The sequence below is a fragment of the Eptesicus fuscus genome, chromosome 13 (genome assembly GCF_027574615.1).
Source record: "Eptesicus fuscus isolate TK198812 chromosome 13, DD_ASM_mEF_20220401, whole genome shotgun sequence".
NCBI lineage: Eukaryota > Metazoa > Chordata > Mammalia > Chiroptera > Vespertilionidae > Eptesicus > Eptesicus fuscus.
In genome coordinates this window covers 50662146-50684189 of record NC_072485.1, presented here as the reverse complement: position 1 = coordinate 50684189, position 22044 = coordinate 50662146, and the positions used below count along the sequence as shown (strand labels likewise).

General features: G+C 40.6%; 1 pseudogene; it reads right to left on the bottom strand.

The window, feature by feature from the left end:
• Positions 1-21262: 21262 nt before the first annotated feature.
• On the bottom strand, positions 21263-21535 carry LOC129151194 (non-histone chromosomal protein HMG-17-like; annotated as a pseudogene).
• Positions 21536-22044: the final 509 nt, after the last annotated feature.

The following is a 22044-nucleotide window of genomic DNA, read 5'->3' as shown; positions in this document are numbered from 1 at the left end:
CAATTATTACCTAAAGCATTTTCTCGACCAATAACCATGATTGCCCTTTCTGTTCAAGGAAAGGACACGCTAATCTGGGTCATATACCCCTGAGCAAGAACTGCCCATTAAAATGGAAGCATTAATCTTGTTACCCAACCCAGCCTGCGTAGCTTACTAGTACTTCCTTATGTAATTTTAAGTATATTGCATTGGTCTAATTTAGTTCAAAATATTTCTTTTTTGGGAGAGAGAATAAATCTTTGTGTCACCTCAGGGCCCTTGAAATGTCACAAAGCTATCTCTAAGTTAAATTCTTGAAATATTACATTCGGAAAAGCTGTCAAGTATAAAGATTATTAAAACTTAAACCAGTTGTAACATTAAAGATTTGGTCTTGACAACAGAATTAATCCTTTTAGTCAGGCCAATAAGATATTATATCTTAAAGTTCCTCTGCTGAATGTTCTGATGTAGTTTAAGAAGCACTCAGCAATCTCATTCTGCTAGGCTCGGATCCAGAAACCTCTTGCTTCTCTGCTTAAGAGTAAAATGACCTTTTTTTTCCTGTTCTTATCTTTTCCCCCTCTCCCCATCCCTTTCAGCATTAACCTTTTACTCTGTCCTTAGCAAGGGAGATAAGGGCCTGTTAGTTACAAGCAAGCTATAAACTAGCTAGTTGCTCTTTGTTTAAACTTCCCTGAGATCTTTATTACCCTTTTAAAACTCTTGCAAATAGTCTTAGAATCTTAAAATTTTTAACCCAGCACAGAAAATCGTAAGTCAGGGAAGAGCAAATTAAAGTCCCGCCTTTACAGACATAAAGACAGAAATATCACTAGCTAAGAGTTTCTGGTGAGCTAATACCCTGACAGAAAGAGCAGGATGATCCCCAAGAATAAGGATTCTTGGCAGCTGCTGGGACATCCTGCAATCTGTCACGTGCTAGCCTCACCACACACAACTAGGCTTCCCCCAAAGTGGGACTTGCCCCATCTTTAAACAAATTAAATAACAAAGAGACATAAAACATCAACAAACACTCACGTTTCCCATCCGTGGCCATAAGCTGGGGGCCCCTGATTTCGAAGAGAGACATCTGCATTTCAGGCATCAGTCTGGGCCCTTTTTAATTTTCTTTAGCTTACATTCTAACACAGCAGGTTTAAAGGAACAACTTCCCATGCTTGCAGCCAGACCGCACAATCCCCTCCCAGTTAACAGAGACACAGGACAACACAAGGTAGCTTTCACGTCACTCAGGCTCCCACACTCACTTTCACACACGAGTCAGTCCGAGTTTTGACCCTCACCCGTTGGGAAATCCTGAACTGAAGCAAATACTTTGCCTAAGTAGTGATCAGCTACTTCTTCTGCCCTTAAAGGCAGGCCTGAACTCGGACTGGTCCCCCGGGGGGAAACTCTCCAGACAGATGTCTGGTTTCAGAAAAGGGTTTTCCTGTCCTCCTTGGAGTTTAGTGGAGTGCTGGCAGGGGCCCCGGTTGCCTGGCCCGATGAGGACTGGAACCCAGTAAATCACTGGAGCATGCTTTCCTGTCATCATGGGCTCGGTTGAGTGGGCCCACCCGCCTGATCTCGCACAGCGATGCCTCAAGGGGGAAAGTTCTCTGTCAGGGAACCATTTTTATGTTACAGAACTTACCAGGTGACCGAAAAAATACACAGAAGTACCAGAGACACAGGAAAAACCCATTTATTTTCTGACGTTTCGCATGTGCTAGTACAGGACTCAGGGGAGACTGTTTCTCTCCAAATCCTGAGCAAACCAATATGGAGGAAGCTCTTCTTTTATACCCTTTGGTTCCTTTGTCTCCCAAATATGGGACTTTCGGACCTTTCGTGGGCTTTGCAAAAAGCCCCATGTGCTGGGATGGGGGCCGTGAGACCACACCTAAAGGCCTGGCCTGGGACCGCACTGATAACCCCATCTGGGCATTGTTCATGGTTTATGGTCTCTGTAAAATGGGAGTAGTACTTAGGTAAACCGGTCTTGCAAGACGAGATTGTGGAGAAAGGTGCAGTGACTTAATTATAGGCTATCAAGAATGTACATTATGTTACTGCACAGATTCAGATGGCTAGCCCCCCAAAAATGTCTCATTTTCCCCATCAATTCATTGATCATCAAATTTGCTTTAATAGAGCGATGTGTTACAAAAGATAAACTAAATCTTAATTCCAGCAAGCTAAGAATTTAGGACTACTACCTGGTAGGATAAATGTAGTGACTTGTAATGGTAGGGAATTCAAATTTCATTTTGTGTATTTTCTGGACAGCTGCTACCAGAACTGTAGGTTTTATTAAATGTGTACTTGATTATATTCAGTGTCATTGAATCTAAGGCCAAGAGGACATACACTGAAACAGAAAAGCCTTTAGATACGTGCTCTCAAGGCAATAGAGACAGTCAATCATCATTGATTTGTATCTCTTTTTTACCCTTCAGCTGCAAGAACAAAGGAGTTCTTGCCATGAACCCAATTTGGGACTTTGGAAGTAAACCACTATTTTGCATGGCTCTGTACAAAAGGGAAGGTGAGCATAATTAAACTAGTTGTGTGGCCTGGTGAGGTAGAGAGTTCAGTTTGCTCTCTCAAGTGCCCTGGGTTTCCTAGTGCTGAGAACTCTGAGTTGAGGGGCAGTGTTTCGGGCATGAACTGATAATAGATCATGCAGCAAAGGCATGAACAGTGTACAGCCAAGGCCAGGGCCTGGTTGGAGAATGTGGTGGAAATAGAGAGTAAACTGTAATACCTAGAGACAAGAGAAACTAAATCATCAAGGAAAGGCCACTGGAAACTGAGTGAATAACAAATAGGCCATTAATTTCATGCCAAAGGTCAGGAATAAACCAAATATATGTGAATGAATGGCAGGCAGTGCATATACATGGATCAACTTAGGTGTGGGGCTTTTTACGCAGCAATGTCACAAAATCATGAAGGACGAACCCTCCTACCTATATATCTAGAGGTCATCGTTGGAGAGAAAAAAGGAGAGGGGGTGAATTTAGAAAGCTTAAGTTAAATTTAGAAATCCCTTTAAATGAGTGGCTTTAACTAACTTATTTATTTTTATTGTATAAAAATATACATAACATAAAGTTTACCATTATAACCATTAAAAAAAAATAAGCTTTTATTGATTTCAGAGAGGGAGGGAGAGAGATAGAAACATCAATGATGAGAGGGGATCATTGATCAGCTGCCTCCTGTACACCCTCCACCCAGGGATCAAGCCTGCAACCCAGGCATGTGTCCTGACTGGGAATTGAACTGTGACCTCCTGGTTCATAGGTTGACGCTCAACCACTGAGCCACACCAGGTGGGCTTAATCATCTTTAAGTGTACAGTATAGTGGTGTTAAGTACAGTCATATTGTTTTATAATGATTACTGTTAAAATAAAATAAGGCAAGCGCCCAAAATCAGGGGTACTGGTAGAACACAAAGCACACTCGGGAGCTGGACAGCAAGGCAAATGTTTTTACCCCTGCAGGAGGGTGCGCATGCACAGGATCTGGGAGCACATGCACACTGAGCAGGCAGTCCGCTGATGCATGTGATTTGTCCCTCACTCTTTTTTTTTAAAAATAAATCTTTATTGTTCAGATTATTACAGATGTTCCTCTTTTTTCTTCCCATAGCTCCCCTCCACCTGATTCCCCACCCCACCCCATGCCTTACCCCCCGCCACTGTCTTCATCCATAGGCGTAAGATTTTTGTCCAATCTCTTCCCTCACCCCTCACATCCCCTTCCCCCCGAGAATTGTCAGTCCACTCCCTTTCTATGCCCCTGATTCTATTATATTCACCAGTTTATTCTCTTCATCAGATTTTTTATTCAATGTTTAGATTCACTTGTTGATAGGTATGTATTTGTTGTCATTTTGTTGTTCATAATTTTTATCTTTACCTTTTTCTTCTTCTTCCTCTTCTTTTTAAAAATTTTTTTAAAAAAAACTTAATAAATCTTTATTGTTCAGATTATTACAGGTATTCCTCTTTTTTTCCCCCATAGTTCCCCTCCACCCGATTCCCACTGCACTCTCTGCCCTTACCCCCCGCCACTGTCCTCATCCATAGGTGTGTGATTTTTGTCCAGTCTCTTCCTGCACCCCCCACACCCCTTTCCCCCTGAGAATTGTCAGTCTACTCCCTTTCTATGCCCCTGATTCTATTATATTCACCAGTTTATTCTGTTCATCAGATTTTTAATTCACTTGATTTTTATTTATTTTTAATTTATTTTTATTTAGGTATTATATGTGTACATATCTTACCATTGTCCCCCCCACCCCACACCCATACATGCCCTCACGCCCCCGAGTTTTGTGTCCTTTGGTTATGCTTATATGCATGCATACAAGTCCTTCGGTTGATCTCTTATCTCCAACACCTTTCCCTAACCTTCCCCCTGTAATTTGACAGTCTGTTTGATGCTTTACTGTCTCTGTATCTATATTTTTGTTCATCAGTTTATAATGTTCTTTATTATCCATAAATGAGTGAGATCATGTGGTATTTTTCTTTCATTGACTGGCTTATTTCACTTAGCATAATGTTCTCCAATTCCATCCAGGTTGCTGCAAATGATGACAATTCCTTCTTTTTTATGGCAGCATAGTATTCCATTGTGTAGATGTACCACAGTTTTCTGATCCAGTCATCTGCTGATGGGCAACTAGGCTGTTTCCAAATCTTAGCTATTGTAAATTGTGCTGCTATGAACATAGTGGTGCATATATCCTTTCTGATTGGTGTTTCTAGTTTCTTCGGATATATTCCCAGGAGTGGGATTACTGGGTCAAATGGGAGTTCCATTTTCAGTTTTTTGAGGAAACTCCATACTGTTCTCCACAGTGGCTGCACCAGTCTGCATTCCCACCAGCAGTGCTCAAGGGTTCCTTTTTCTCCGCATCCTTGCCAACACTTAATTCACTTGATTTTTAGATTCACTTGTTGATAGATATGTATTTGTTGATAGATATGTATTTGTTGTTCATAATTTTTATCTTTACCTTTTTCTTCTTCTTCCTCTTCTTACAGAATACCCTTCAGCATTTTATATAATACTGGTTTGGCGTTGATGGACCCTTTAGCTTTTTCTTATCTGTGAAGCTCTTTATCTGACCTTCAATTCTGAATGATAGCTTTGCTGGGTAGAGTAATCTTGGTTGTAGGTTTTTGCTGTTCATCACTTTGAATATTTCTTGCCACTCCCATCTGGCCTGCATAGTTTCTGTTGAGAAATCAGCTGACAGTCATATGGGTGCTCCCTTGTAGGTAACTAACTGTTTTTCTCTTGCTGCTTTTAATATTCTCTCTTTGTCTTTTGCTCTTGGCATTTTAATTATGATGTGTCTTGGTGTGGTCCTCTTTGGATTCCTTTTGTTTGAGGTTCTATGAGCTTCCTGGACTTGTTAGTCTATTTCTTTCACCAGGTGGGGGAAGTTTTCTGTCATTATTATACTCAAATAGGTTTTCAGTATCTTGCTCTCTCTCTTCTTCTGGTACCCCGATAATTTGGATGTTGGTACGCTTAAAGTTTTCCCAGAGGCTCCTTTCACTATCTGCATATTTTTGGATTCTTTTTTCTTTTTGCTTTTCTGGTTGGGTATTTTTTGCTTCTTTGTATTTCAAATCTTTGACTTGATTCTTGCGATCCTCTAGTCTCCTGTTGGATCTCTGTATATTATTTTTTATTTCAGTCAGTGTATGTTTAATTTCTAGTTGGTCCTTTTTCATATCCTGAGGGTCTCACTAAATTTATTGGCCTTTTCTAGAAATTTCTTGAAAAACCTTATAATCGTGGTTTTGAACTTTATATTCAGTTGTTTGCTTTCCTCTGTTTCTTTCATTTATGACCTGTTTCTTTGTCTCCTCATTTGGCTGCTTCCCTGTGTTAATAGAGTGGCTTTGTGTGCCAGGTGTCCTATAGGGCTCAGTGGCTCAGCCTCCCCAGATACTTGAGGTGGACACTCTTGGTGCACCCCTTTGTGGGCTGTGTGCACAGTCTTGTTGTAGTTAAGCCTTGATTGTTGATGGTATCACTGGGAGGAATTGAGCTCCAGGCCAATTGGCTGTGAGGACCCGCTGTGTCTATGCTGGGAGAACTTCTGTGCTGGAGACACCCTTATGAGAAAAGACTTGCAAAAGCCTCTGGGTTGGGTGGAGTCTCAGGGCGGAGCAGACAGCATTGGCTTCCCATCAGCCCTGCCCTAATAGACCCCTGGGTCTCAGTGTCCCATGGTAATCGCTGCACACACCTCTGAGAGAAAGCCGCCCTTGACTTTCGCCCGCTGCCAGACAGTCCGGTTTCTCCCCGGATGAGTCTGGGTCACCAGAGTCTCGCCCAGAACTGGAGTTCAGTGCAGTCGGGGGCTTTTGTCTCCCTCCCACTTGAGAAAGCCAGCCGCGTACTCAGTTACCTGCCCTCTCCACGCAAGTGCCTCCGTACCTCTGCCTTCCCCAGTTCCTCTGAGTCTCAGTGTGCTTTGCTCTTTCCTGACAGTCCAGTTTCACCCCGTATGAGTCTGGGTCCCCAGAGTCTTGCCCGGAACTGGAGTTCAGCGCAGTCGGGAGTTTTTGTCTGCCAGCCGTGTACTCAGTTGCCAGTCCTCTCCATGCAAGTGCCTCCCTACCTCTGCCTTCTGCAGCTCCTCTGAGTCTCAATGTGCTTTTCTCTTTCCTTCTAGTTGTAGAATTTTCACTCAGCCAGCTTTCTGTGGTTCTGGATGATGTCCGTTTTGTTTTTTAGTTGTAGTTTTGAAATTGTTGTGTGAGGCAGAAGTTTAGGTGTTTACATATGCCGCCATCTTGGTTTCTCCCATATTTTTTAAACTTCTTCCTCTTCTTAAAGAATACCCTTCAGCATTTCATATAATCCTGGTTTGGTGGTGATGAACTCCTTTAGCTTTTTCTTGTTTGTGAAGCTCTTTATCTGACCTTCAATTCTAAATGATTGCTTTGCTGGGTAGAGTAATCTTGGTTGTAGGTTCTTGTTGTTCACCACTTTAAATATTTCTTGCCACTCCCATCTGGCCTGCATAGTTTCTGTTGAGAAATCAGCTGACAGTCGTATGGGTACTCCCTTGTAGATAACTAACTGTTTTTCTCTTGCTGCTTTCAAGATTCTCTCTTTGTCTTTTGTTCTTGGCATTTTAATTATGATGTGTCTTGGTGTGGTCCTCTTTGGATTCCTTTTGTTTGGGGTTCTCTGTGCTTCCTGGACTTGTAAGTCTATTTCTTTCACCAGGTAGGGAAAGTTTTCTGTCATTGTTTCTTCTAATAGGTTTTCAATATTTTGCTCTCTCTCTTTTTCTGGCACCCCAATAATTCGGATGTTGGTATGCTTAAAGTTGTCCCAGAGGCTCCTTACACTATCTTCATATTTTTGGATTCTTTTTTCTTTTTGTTTTTCTGTTTGAGTGTTTTTTGTTTCCTCATATTACAAATCTTTTGTTTGATTCTTGGGGTCCTTTGGTCTACTGTTGAATTTATGTATATTCTTTATTTCAGTCAGTGTATGTTTAATTTATAGTTGGTCCTTTTTCATATCCTCGAGGGTCTCACTAAATTTATCGGCCTTTTCTAGAAAATTCTTGAAAAACCTTATAACTGTGGTTTTGAACTCTATATCCAGTCATTTGTTTTCCTCCATTTCTTTCGTTTGTGATCTGTTTCTTTGTCTCCGCATTTTCGCTGTTTCCCTGAGTTGGTAGGGTAGTTTTGTGTGCTAGGTGTCCTATATGGCCCAGTGGCTCAGCCTTCCCAGTTACCTGAGGTGGACACTCTTGGTGCACCCCTTTGAGGGCTGAGTGCAGTCTTGTTTGTAGTTAAGCCTTGATTGCTGTTGGTACACTGGGAGGAATTGAGCTCCAGGCCAATTGGCTGTGAGGACCCACTGTGTCTATAATGGAAGAACTGCTGTGCTGGAGACACCCTTATGGGGCAGGACTTGTTTCAGTGGGGCTTTGGTGCTCATTGAGAATGTGTCACTTATGGATGTGAGGAGTTGAAATCTGGTGTCATCTCACACTGACCACTAGGTACACTGGCTTCTGAATCTCCAATGAGATGCAGGTCAGCTACTGTCTGAGGCCACCCAGCAGGAGCTGCAGCAAGATCTTCAGAGTTCTCCTTTTTGCTTGGGGTTTGGAAGTTTTGGAGCTGTCTGACCAGAGCTGCAGTTTGTTAGGTGAAGCTGCGATTGGGCAGGCCATTTATATGCAAAAGCCGCTGCACACAGTTTGGGTGGGTTTGTAAATTGGGTGGGGCGGGGTCTCAGGGAGTCACTAAGACGTGGCAAACAGCGATGGCTGCCAGTCAGCCATCTCTGCATCTCTGTGTTTCCAAATCCCCTCGTCCCTCGCCCCAGCGCAGTAAACAATGATTCCTGCGTGCACCTCTGCAAGAAAGCCACCCTCACTTTCCGACCTGATGGTAGACAGTCTAGCTTCTCCCCGTAAGAGTCTGGGTCCTCAGAGTCTCGCCGGAAACTGGAGTTCAGAGTAATCACGAGCTTGTGTCTCCCTTTGGATTGAAAAAAACAGCGCACCCAGTCGCCAGCCTGATTCTCACGCCTCCATACCATACCTCAGCTTTTCCGCGCTTGTGCATGTCTCAATGCTCTTTTCTCTTTCCTTCTAGTTGTAGAACTTCTACTCAGCCAGCTTTCCCATGGTTCTGGGTGATAAACATTTTGTCTTTTAGTTGTAATTTTGGTGTGGTTGTGAGAGGCAGCACTTACAGGTGTATAACTTATGCCGCCATCTTGGTTTCTCTCTTTCCCTCACTCTTGATTGGAAGAGTTTAGGCTTACAATCTTGCGGGATTGGCTAATTTAAAAAGGGAGGGATTTACCTTTGCTGTTTCAAAATGGTGGCTGCCTAAACTCTCTTCTTTGACAGAAAAGATTACTTGCTTATTCTCACATTATCACTACCTATCTCCAGAACTTTTCCATCATCCCAGACTAAAACTTCGTACCCATTAAGCAACAACTCCCTATTGACCCCCTACTTCACAGCCCCTGGCAACCACTATTCTACTTCCTCTCTCTATGAATTTGAGTATTCTAGGTTGCTTATATAACTGAAATCATATAATATTTGTCCTTTTATGTTTAGCTTATTTCACTTAGCATATCTTCAAGGTTCATCCATGTTGTGGCATGAATCAGAACTTCATTCCTTTTTAAGGTTGAGTAATATTCCATAGTGTGTATATGCTACATTTTGCTTATCCATTCACCTATTGATGGACATTTGGGTTGTTTCCACCTTTTTGCTGTTGTGAATAATGCTATGAACATGGGTGTACAAATATCTGTTTGAGTCCCCTGCTTTATATTCTTTTGGGTATATACATAGAGTGGAATTATTGAATCATATGGTAATTCTATGTTCAATTTATTGAGGAACCACCATGTTTATCGCATTGGTTGCACCATTTTACATTTTCACCAACAGTGCACAGAGTTCCAATTTCTCCACATCCTCATAAACACTTGTTGTTTTCTGTTTGCTTTTGTTTTTGTTTTCATATATTTTTATTGATTTCAGAGAGGAAGGGAGAGGGAGATAGAATCATTGGTTTGCTGACTCTTGCATGCCTCCTACTGGGATTGAGCCCACAACCTGGGCATATGCCTTTGACCAGAATCAAACCTGGGACCCTTCAGTCCACAGGCCAACATTCTATCCACTGAGCAAAATCATCTAGGGCTGTTTTTGTTTTTATTTATTTATTTTTTAATTTATGTATTTATTATTTATTTATTTATTTATTTGCAAATGACTTTATTTTATTTTTTTATAAATCTTTATTGTTTAGATTATTACAGGTGTTCCTCTTCCCCACCCCCCATAGCTCCCCTCCACCTGATTCCCCACCCCACCCCATACCCTTACCCCCCTGCCACTGTCTTCATCTATAGGTGTAAGATTTTTTTCCAATCTCTTCCTGCACCCCTCAGACCCCTTTCCCCCTGAGAATTGTCTGTCGCCTCCCTTTCTATGTCCCTGATTCTATTATATTCACCAGTCCATTTTGTTCTTCAGATTTTTTTATTCACTTGATTTTTAGATTCACTTGTTGGTAGGTATGTATTTGATGTCTTTTTGTTGTTCATAATTTTTACCTTTACCTTTTTTTTCTTCTTCCTCTTCGTAAAGAATACCCTTTAGCATTTCATGTAATCCTGGTTTGGTGGTGATGAACTCCTTTAGCTTTTTCTTGTCTGTGAAGCTCTTCATCTGACCTTCAATTCTGAATGATAGCTTTGCTGGGTAGAGTAATCTTGGTTGTAGGTTCTTGCTGTTCATCACTTTGAATATTTCTTGCCACTCCCGTTTGGCCTGCATAGTTTCTGTTGAAAAATCAGCTGACGGTCATATGGGTACTCCCTTGTAGGTAACTAACTGTTTTTCTCTTGCTGCTTTCAAGATTCTCTCTTTGTCTTTTGCCCTTGGCATTTTAATTATGATGTTTGGTGTTGTCCTCTTTGGATTCCTCTTGTTTGGGGTTCTGTGCGCTTCCTCGACTTGTAAGTCTATTTCTTTCACCAGGTGGGGGAAGTTTTCTGTCATTATTTCTTCAAATAGGTTTTCAGTATCTTGCTCTCTCTCTTCTTCTGGCACCCCAAAAATTTGGATGTTGGTGCACTTAAAGCCGTCCCAGAGGCTCCTTATGCTATCCTCACACTTTTGGATTCTTCTTACTTTCCGCCTCTCTGGTTGGGTGTTTTTTGCTTCCTCATGTTCCAGATCTTTGGTTTGACTCTTGGGGTACGGTGATCTACAGTTGAGTTTCTTTATAATCTTTATTTCAGACAGTGTATGCATAATTTCTGACTGGTCCTTTTCCATTTTTTTGGTATTCTCATTAAGGTCCTTGAAGGTCTCTTCAAGTTTCTTAGTGGTTTTTAGAAGATTCTTGAGTAACCTTATAAATGTGGATCTGAACACTGTGTTGTCCATTAGTTTACTTTCCTCCATCTCTTCTATTCGTGACCTGTTTCGGTGTCTCTACATTTTGGCTGCCTCCCTGTGTTGATGGAGTGGCTTTGTGTGGTCAGTGACCTATAGGGGCCGGTAGCTCAGCTTCCCCAATATCCTTAGGTGGTCGCTCTTGGTACCCCCCTTTGTGGGCTGAGTGCAAAGTCTTGGTGTTGTTAAGCATTGATTGCTATTGGTACACTGGGAGGATTTGACCTCCAGGCCAATTGGCTGTGAGGATCAGCTGTGTCTATGCCGGGAGACAGCTTTATTCAACTAGACTTGCAAAATTGTAAAAGCCTCTGTGCTCAGCTTGGATTGGGCAGAGTTTCAGGGTGGAGCCTAAGGCCTTGGCTTCCTGTCAGCCCCGCCCTATGAGGTTCCTGGGTCTCAGTGTCCCTCAGTGTCCCTCTGTACTCCCTGCAAGCACCTCTGAGAGAAAGGCGCCCTGGAGTTTCGCCCGCTGCCAAACAGTCTAGTCTCTCCCACAGTGAATCTGGATTCCCAGATTCTCGCCCGGAACTGGGTTTCAGTGCAGTCGGAGCTGGGGCTCAGCGCAGTCCAGAGCTTTTGTCTCCTTCCCGCTAAGGCAATTCGGCGGCATAGTCAACAGTCCGTCCTCTGAGTGCATTCACGTGCGCACCTCTGGAGCTCTGCCTTTCGCCACTCCCCTGAGTTTCCGCCTTACAGCCCAGATTCCCCCAGTATGAGCCTGGCTTCCCAGGGTCTCGCCCAGAACTGGGGTTCAGTGCAGTCAGAGCTGGGGTTCAGCGCAATCTGGAGCTTTTATCTCCTTCCCGCTAGAGAACGCCGGCCAGGCACTCAGCTGCCCCGTCCTCTCTGGCTCTGTCCTCCCCACACGCACCCGTGTCTCCGTCCGTGTCTCCGTACCTCAGGCTTTTACGGCTCCTCTGATTTTCCTTGTGGTTTTCTCTTTCCTTCTAGTTGTGGGCGTTTCAGTTAGCCAGCTTTCCTGTGGTTCTGGATGATGTCCGTTTTGACTTTTAGTTGTATTTTTGAAATTGTTGTGCGAGGCTGCAGATTAGGTGTTTACCTATGCCACCATCTTGGTTTCTCTCTGTTTTTGTTTTTAAATAGCTATTCTGATTGGTTTGAGGTGGTATGTCATTGTGATTTTGGTTCACATTTTCCTAATATCTATTGATGTTGTGCATCTTTTCATGTATTTATGGGCCATTTGTTTATCTTCTTTGAAGAAGTGTCTGCTCAAGTTCTTTGTCCATTTTTTTGTTTTGTTGTTGAGTTAGAGAAGTGCCTTATATATCCTAGATATCAATCTCTTATTTGGTATAAAATTTGCAAATATTTTCTCCCATTCTGTGGGTTGTCTTTTTACTAAGTTTAGGATTTCTAGTACTATGTTGAACAGAAGTGGAAAAAGCAGAAATACTTTTGTTTCTGATCATAGAGGAAAGCTTTCAGTCTTATATTATTGAGTATAATGTTAGCTAGCGGTGGGTTTTTCATACATGACCTTTATTACATTGAGGTTGTTTTCTCCTAATTCTAGTTTTCTGAGTATTTTTATGGTGAAAGGGTGTTGAATTTTGTCAAATGCTTTTCTGCACCAGTTGAGATAATCATGTGTTTTCCCTATTTATTCTGTTAATGTAATGTAATACATTAATTAATTTTCATATGTTAAACCAACTTTGCATTCCAGGAATGTATCCCACTTGGTGATGATGTATAATTGAATTTGTTTTTAAACTAAATCAAATTGAGGCTATTTATGCCCTTGCTAACCAGCTCTTGGAGAACCTGAGAAGACCAAAATAATTTTAGAGATTAGAGAAATTATATTTACTCACATATAAATTATAATATAAATAAACACACTTTAACATACTGTTTCAGGGTGTTTGTGTGTGTTGGGGGAGGGGGATGTAGGTAGACAATGAAACATCTCTATATATAAAAGCCTAAGTAACCATCTGACTGCCCAACCATCCGACCAGTAGCTATGACATGCAATGACCACCAGGGGGCAGATGCTCAACGCAGGAGCTGCCGAGCTGTGATGACTTGGCAGCTGCAGTTCTTAGGTGACGCACCCGGAACCAGAGAGGAGGGAGCCCGATTCTGGAGTGTGTCACCCGAGAACCACCCTCTCTCAATCTGGAACCCCTCGGGGGATATCGGAGAGCCAGTTTGGGCCTGATCCCTGCAGGCCAGGCCGAGGGACCCCACCTGCTGGAGGGACTCTGCTCACTCTGCAGATGCCCTTCAAGCCATGGTGCTGCCCCAGGTGCAGCCGGCTGGGGAGGAACTGTGGGAGGTTGGCTCGAGGGCATGTCCAGCCCCTCTTGCTCAGTCCTGTCCTACTGGCCACCTTCTAATTATTTTCCTATCAATGTGCATGAATCCGTGCACCAGGCCTCTAGTAATTACTATAAGATGGTTTCTGGAGTCACATTCCTGTTCAAATTATGCCTCCCCCACTATGGCTGGGTAACCTTGGGCAAGTATTACACTTATTTGTTTCAGATTCCTCAGTTGTAAAATAGGGGTTAAAAGAGTCCCACTTTAGGATTGTTGTAAAGATTAAAGATATAATGTTTTTAAAACACTTAGAATAGTTCCTGGCATTTAGTAAGTGAATGATCTATAAGGATAATTATCATATTATTACACTCTAATTAATGAAAAATAAGAATCTTTTACTGACTCCAAGCTTATAATCAGATTGTCAGCTGAACTACTTGGTGGCAAGGAAAGCATTTACAGTTGAAAAACTATAGGCAGAGACCTTTATACTAGATAAAAGATTGTCAGCTTTATCATTTGTGAGTGTCATCTAATTCACACCTGAAAAGAAAACAAGAATCCTATCCTTCAGTTCTCCCTCAGGTTAAAAGAAGTAATCTTCCAATCTGCAGAGATTGCATTTAAGTGTAGAATCTGACCTTGAAATTTCTCACCACCCATAGGAAGGTTGTGTGCAGGTTAAACAGTAACAACTGCCTTTCCATAATACTCCATGCACCTGGTATTATCGTAAATCACATTTGTCTGTCTCTCTCACTAGAGCATACATTTCTCAAGGTCAGGGTCAATGCCTGACCTTCTCTATAATCTCATACCTTCCAGCACAGGACCTCAACCTTAGCAAATGTGTTTTGAGTTGTATTCCCTGCTTCCATTCTATTGAAATTTATTCATATTATATTGAGGAAAAAAACATAGATATAAAAGACATAGATTTAAATTCTGGCTGCATCCACTCAGTAGTTGAATAAACTTGAACCAGTAACTTTATAAGTCCAAGCTTCTGCTTCTCACTTAAAAGATAGAAATAATATTTACCTCAGAGATCAATGAAAATAAAATAAGACAATGCATAATATAAATCACTGTGGAAAGTGACAATAGATGATCAAAGAAATCTTATTTGACTCTGAATTTTGCTGCATTAAGTCACCTCTCTAATTCTCAATTCAATTCTTAAACTTCTTTTTTAAACTGAGAATTGTACTTGCCTACCATATAAAAAATATCTCCATGAACTATTTTAAGTAATGGACTTCATTTTTCAGAAGAGTTTTAGATTTATAGAAAATTGAGCAAATAGCACAGAGTTCCCATATACTCACCCTCCGCACAGTTCCCTCTATTATTAACATGTTATAGTGGGTGGTACATTTGTTATAGTTAACTAGAGGCCTGGTGCATGAATTTGTGCACGGGTGAGGTCCCTTGGCCTGAATAAAAGAAGGTAAATAAAGTAGCCAACGAACATATATACATAGCCCATGGACATAGACAACAGAGTGGTGAAGGCCAGGAGAGAGTCCTGGGTGGAGTGGGCAAAGAGGGGAAAATGGGAGACATCTGTAATAGTGTCAACAATATAAAAAAAAAAAAATGAAGAAAAGAAAGGTTGTCTCCAACACACAGCCTCTATTTAATGGACAGTAGGCCACACAGCCATGATTGGGACAGAGATGGCCATTTAACCTTCAGTTTTTATTCTATTCAAACAACAATTAAATTATTTTTGTGATTTTTTTCTTGGCATTCATAATTATTCAATTATCTCACATTAAAAAGCTCATTGATTCTCTTTGTCAAATACTATTAGACAATCTGCAATATATTTGATGCATTGAAGTCAAACTTTCTGAAGAGAGTTCCCAAAATTCTTGCCAACTTTTTAAAACTTTCATTGAGTGAATTCTAATTATTTCTTGTTCATTGTTTTCAATATTTCCTTAGCAGTAAGATTACTCAAACTTAAAAAAGAGCAGTGTTATTGAAGTGCTCCATTGCTTAAAGGAACTTGTTAAATATGTTAAAGAGAGAATTGATAAAAGTGTATTCCTTTAAGTGCCTGTTCTTAAAAAGGACAATGTTGCTTATGAACAGGAAAAGAAATTCCAACTTGAGTGGACAAAGATTATGCCATTTGTCATAACTATCTTGAAGAATTTTATTCTTTTACATGGATATTTCTAAATGTGCATCCAGCAAGTGAAATCATCATGTATAGTAATGAAGAAAAAAAAAAAAAAGGAACTGCACATTACAAAAAAAACTAGGAAAATTCAACAGTTATTATACGTTGTCCTTTGAAGCATTTTTGTCATTGTCTGAAACTATAGATAAGTTCAGGAAAGGGAAGAGGGAAAGTTTTCTCTGACAGATCAGGAAGAACTCAGAAGCTCAGTATCCCACAGAGGAGCTCAAAGCAAAAAAGTAAGTCAACCTCCCCCATCCTCTGGGGAACAGAGAGGGTTTGGAGATTGAATTAATAATCAATTATGCCTACGTGAGGAAGCATTCATAAAAATCCTCAAACTACGGAGTTCAGAGAACTTCTCAGTTGGTAAGCACACCCACATGCTGGAAGGCTGACACATCTAAACTCCATGGGGATAGAAGCCCCTGCTCTCAGGGGCCTCCTAAAAAAGAAAAAGAAAAATTAAGTCAACTGTTAAAACAGACACCATTTAATCTGTTGAAAAAACATGGAATTAGGAGAACTGTGACTGTATTTTCAAGTCCTAGAAGTTTCTTCAAAGCCATACTAATTCTAACTGAGCAAACAGAAGGAAAAACTTACCAGTCTCAAATTAAACCTCCCTCCCATAAAGCAAGAGGAAACAACACATGACTCTTTATTCTTCCCAAATGTGAGGCATACAGTAGGTTGTCAGAACCTGGCTTCGGAGAACTTGAGAGTGCTAAGAAAAGCTGAGCTATTCAAAGCAAAAAGCCGTGCTCAGCTCTTCTCTGTCACTGTGACATCAGCCTCTTGTGCCCACATAACCCTGAGTCCTTTTATTCGTTAAATGATTTCCTTCTATCTAATGCCTGCAGTCCCATGGCCTGATGGTTCAGATAAATCATGTGCCAGATCTTGGCAGATGTATCTCTTAGTTGTGGGAAGGTCAAGTAGTCCCTTAAAAAATCTGAAGGACACAAAAGTATTACTAACGCACATATGGGTTTGGAGGGGACTACAAGATAAAACTCCTTGGCATGCAAACAAAAGCCTTCCATAATTTGTAACTAACTTACTTCTTTAGGGTCCTCACCCATTTCCCCTCTCCTTCCACTAGCACATATTCTGTCTATTGCCTCCGTGTCTTTGCACATGCTGTTCCTTCTGTCCTTTCTCATCTTCTCCCATGGAAAACTCATAATCATCCTTTTTTTTAATATATTTTTTATTGATTTTTTTACAGAGAGGAAGAGAGAGGGATAGAGAGTTAGAAACATCGATGAGAGAGAAACATCGATCAGCTGCCTCCTGCACATCCCCTGCTGGGGATGTGCCCGCAACCAATGTACATGCCCTTGACCGGAATCGAACCTGGTACCTTTCAGTCCGCAGGCCGACGCTCTATCCACTGAGCCAAACCGGTTTTGGCCATCATCCTTGAGAACATTTCAGATTCTCTGTAAAATATCTTCCACAACTCAAGGGAAATTTAGTCACTTCTTTGTGCTTTTATAAGCCTTTGTTCATATCTTTATTATAATGCCTGTCACATCATACTGCAATTATATGTTAAATTTGTGGACAGAGATCATGGCTTGATCATCTAGTGATTAATGCAGCCCCTGGCAGATAGTAGGTACTCAATGCATTTTTTGAATGAACAAACATCTAAATTGTTTGCTTTATTTTTGTGTGAAATTAGCTTAATACTGTGGTTGTCTTTAATATGACAATTTATTCTTAAATACTTATATAGGAGGAAGACAGTGAACAAACTAATTGCATCACTCCTGGAAAGCTGCTAATTCTGTTAAACTTACCCCCCAAAGTGGGGGAAATGTACAAATTACAATGTTAAACATGGCTTTATAATTACAATGAAAAAAGTGTTTATAAAACCATTTCCATTTCCAATTCTCATTTCTCTCAACAGAGTAAGTATAAGAAAGAAAAGATACACAAATACCCTGTGTAGACTTCATCAGAAAAGGTCTTTAAAAAAATCAAAACAATAGATTTTTACCATCAATAGAGACCTCTTGGTCATTTGTTCAATCCTGTCATGTATGCATCTCTATACTAATTTCCCCAATAAATGCTTACCTACTCTCTACTGAACACTTCCAGTGATGGGGGAACTCACTACTTAGAAAGTACTTGATTCCTTATTTTAACAATGATAATAGCCAAGTTTAGCTCAAATCTGCCTCCTTGTATTCGTCAGTTCTTTCATCTTAAACCACAGAAAACATTCCTTCTTTGTTATGGTTACTCTATAAAATATGAAAAACAGCTATAATAGTCACCCCAAGCTTTCTCTTCCCTTCTTTTCTATCCTCTCCTCTCCTCTCCTCTCCTCTCCTCTCCTCTCCTCTCCTCTCCTCTCCTCTCCTCTCCTTTCCTTTCCTTTTCAGTTTCACTCCACTGCTTCTCACATGTCATGTTTTCCAACACTTTTATCAACCTGGTTCATATATGCAGATACATTACAGTCTGTCTCTAACACTTCTAAAATTAAGTGATATTTGCCTACTGTAGAAGACTTCCCAGAGCAGGATGAACTGATCTCTCCCATTCAGGTACTATTCAAGCTTGGACTGGCTCTTTACATGGTGGCTCTTTACATGGTGTAGAGTCACACCTTGGCAATGGTTAGGAGAGAAAGGGATAACATGAAGCTTGGATAGGACCAGAGCTAAGAGAACTGATGCAATTCTGGGACTTTAGTTGGGGGATAACCTGCTTAAATGAATCCTAGGTACACCAAGGGCATTCAAAGGGCCTTGATCCAATAGATGGAGACCAGGGTGTGGCCATATTTGAAATCAGATAGGTGGCAGCATTATGCCTCCATTAGGTTTTAGAGCAGGTCCTCAATCATCAGGTGGGGAACACAAGAATCCAGAATAGAGCAAAGCAGCTGCAAAGGGCGAGGCAAATTAACGTCAACAAGACTGGAGTTCAAAGAGGGCTGTGTTTCTAGGGGGAAACTGAGGTAGTGAAAATAAAAAGGACTCTGGAGTCATAAAAACCTTTGTTGAATTCCATTTTCTTTACTTTCCAAACTTCAGTGTCCTCATGTGAAAATGGGGCTAATGACTGTATTTATTGAAAGGATCGCTATGAAAACTCAGTGGAATAATATATGTAAAGTCTACATATATTTAGTGCTTATCAATGTCTACATATAGTTAGTGCTTATCAAATGTTTTATTATTGCAAATTAAAATACATGAATAAAATTTATGTTATATAAAGGTTTGAACTATTTCACATTTAAAGCCCTAAAAATTCATTATATACTAAGAGTATTTTCTCAAAATATTCTTAACACCTTTAAGAAAAGCACTATAACTATTTTTTTAAAAGATGACCAGGATTGATGTGGATTAGTTGAAAATAGCTTGTAAAGTAAGAATAACATAATAGAATTCATTATAATTCTCATAATAACTGTATCAATAATATGGTTATAAACATATAATTATTTTCAGATTTTATTTTCCATGATGATGTTTTACTTAAAATGAGGACTTCACCATAAATCATTGAAATCAGTATTTTTTTATAATACAAATTTATTAACCCAGTCAGAATTCAGAATTGCAATTTAATATTTGTTAGAAATCTTTGCATAATTCTCTTTGCCAGCCCCATACTGTATTTCTGTTAATATCTAATGATCTAAATCTTAAGAAGAATGGGCACCGCCCAATGTGGGTATCTGTTATTCTGGTCCTATAGTTGTGATCCAGAGAATTGGGAGTGATGACATGTGTAACAAAAAAAAAGCTTCTCTTAGTGAGAGGAAGACCTACATATAAAAGTCACACTTAAGCGTCTACAATCCAATTCATCAGCTATCTCAAGATTACTCAACTTTAAGAGAGCACCAGCTGCTAATATACCTGAAAGATACTGTCCTAAGACATTGTGTGGTGAGTAACCTTTACTTTCTCTTTTAAATCTCATATAAAATATTTTTTTATAATCTAGGTATTATTTGATGTGTATAATTTTCTACAAATAGTATGCTGTTTGTTCAAGTTATAATGTGAAAGGAGGGTTTGAGTTATGCTTAATATAAAATGCCATAACACAAAATAAATTTATGCTACTGAAATACTCTGAAATCATTTATTTTTGTGGTGAAAGTCTTTTGAGGGCCTTTGTTTTTTCTAAAATTATCTGAAATTACACACAAAACATTATAATTTGGCCTTATATGCTTTAATGGTATCTTACTGAAATTTTGAAATAAAACAGACTAATGAGGAATAAATCATTCTGATATAAATAACCAATAAAAATCTATTAAATTGAGTTAATAGTCCATTTTTACTACAGACTATCCTTATCAAACTGTTTGTTTTATGATTCATGAGAACTGAAATTGTATACTAGAGCTGGAGAAACAGTTTTACTGCTGAATATATTTATTTATTCCCTTTAATAAAGCTTTTTTCTAATTTTCTATTCTGAAAACTCTGCATGAATTGTAAGGGTATTGTACACCTGATTTTTCAGCTTTTTCATGACATTCTTGTAACAAGCTTGTCTCTCTTAGGAATAGGAAACAAAGCAGAGATGTCTGAAGTTCCTAGGTGAATGTGATAGAGCTAAGATTAGACACCAATGCTCCCATCTTCTAGCTACAGTGCCTTTTAAAATAACATGAGCCAAAATTGAAGTATATGTATTTGTTGCTCCATCAATAGCTTTATATTGCAAAGGGAAGGTTTATATCACACAATGAAAATAAATGCAGTAGATCATATTGCTTATACTATTTCTTTTTATTTTAAACTGTATCCAGCTTTATTAAAGATACTTTTCATAAACGATCATGGTATTTCAGACAGGATATGGGCAGACAATCATTAACAGTATACAACAACTTTCTAACTCCTTTCTTCAATGAACTACCAACATCAGAAAGGCACCATAAAACCCAGTGAAGTCTTCATCTGATGCTCTGAATAGGGAAAGTTTAGAAGTGGTATGAGAAATAGAGCAATGTGAGGAGGCGAGATGGACCCAGGACCAAGCAAAGCCCACGTGCTGCTGCATCCCCTGCATTCTGGTTGGATGTCCCGCCATCATCGCCATCATGCCCAAGAGAAAGGCCGAAGGGGATGTTAAAGGAGATAAAGCCAAAGTTTAGAGTGAGGGTTGACATTTCACATTGAGCATGTTGTTTAACAACTTTTCACAAGCCGACTATGACTTTCAGGAAATGAAATGAAAATGGCAGAGAATATCAATCTGTAGATCCACAATCAATAAAGGAGCTGCTGCTCTTTTGAGGGAGGCCATCTCAATGGTGATACTGGAAAGTTCAGATTGCCCAACATACTGGAAATCAATTTTTTTGGATCATGTCCCAATAGGTCTCTGGGCTTAAGAGAGCCAAGTCTATGCTTAATGTGGAGAGGGAGAAAAGGACATAAAAATGAATTTTAGTTTCCCACACAATTAGGTGTTTGTGCCAAGTTGGCTAATGTGTGTCAACATCAAGAGATCTCTCCTCCCAGGAACCAAGAGGAAGTTTCTCAAAACTAGAAGGGAAAGGTATTTCCCCCCATGTCAGTCCAGCTTTGGAGACATTCTATTAGTACTATATGTCCACCCCCCCACCCCCCCGCCCCCAAATAACAATGAAGTGTTCGGTGTGCTAACAACATAGCTTAAAAAAAAAAAAAGTAAAACAAAATTCTGCATTTCTATAAAACTTGATAAAAATAGTATTTCTAACTGTACAGTCACCAGAAACACACAGTTATCAAAAATGCGCACACTTCACTTGGCATGTCCAGCACCTTCAGCTTTCTGTGCCTGGTCTGTTTTGGCATCTCCATTTTCTGCAGGGTTATTCCCATCTTTGCCAGCATCAGCTTTCCCTTTTCCCTTTTGGTACCTTCTGTCCCTTCTTTGCAGGGGCCTTCTTAGGCTTGGGCTCTGGCTTTGGAGGAGCAGGTTTATCTCCTAACCTGCAGATCTTCTCTCTGTTTCGTCCTTCACCTTGGCTTTATTATCTTTAGCATCCCCTTCAGCCTTTCTCTTGGGCATGATGGCGATGGTGGCAGGAAGTCTGACCAGAACTCAGGGGATGCAGCAGAGCGTGGGTTTTGCTTGGTCCGGGGTCCATGTCTCCTTTTCACACTGCTCTGTTTCTTATACCACTTCTAAATGATGCCACCACTTCAAAAATAAATGAATAAAGCCATTTTCATTTAAAATATGAGTGCATGGGAGAGGCCAAGCGTCCCTGGGTACGGGTGAAGCCAGATTCTGGGTCCGGGTGAGGCCGTGCGCCCCTGGATCCATCCGGGTGTGGCTGGGTCCCAGGCCCGGGTGAGACCACGCGCCCCTTGGGTATGGGTGAGGCCACGTGCCCCTTAGTCTGGGTGACGCCGTGCCCCTGGGTTCGGCCGAGACCAAACCAGAGGGAGTCGGACCTCCATTACCACCATTTGTCCACCATCCAGAGCTGAGGGGTCAGTGCTGACATGTACACATAAGGAACTACTGGACATTGAAATTGGGTCTCAAAAGAAGGGGGTCCAGGGGGAAGCTCG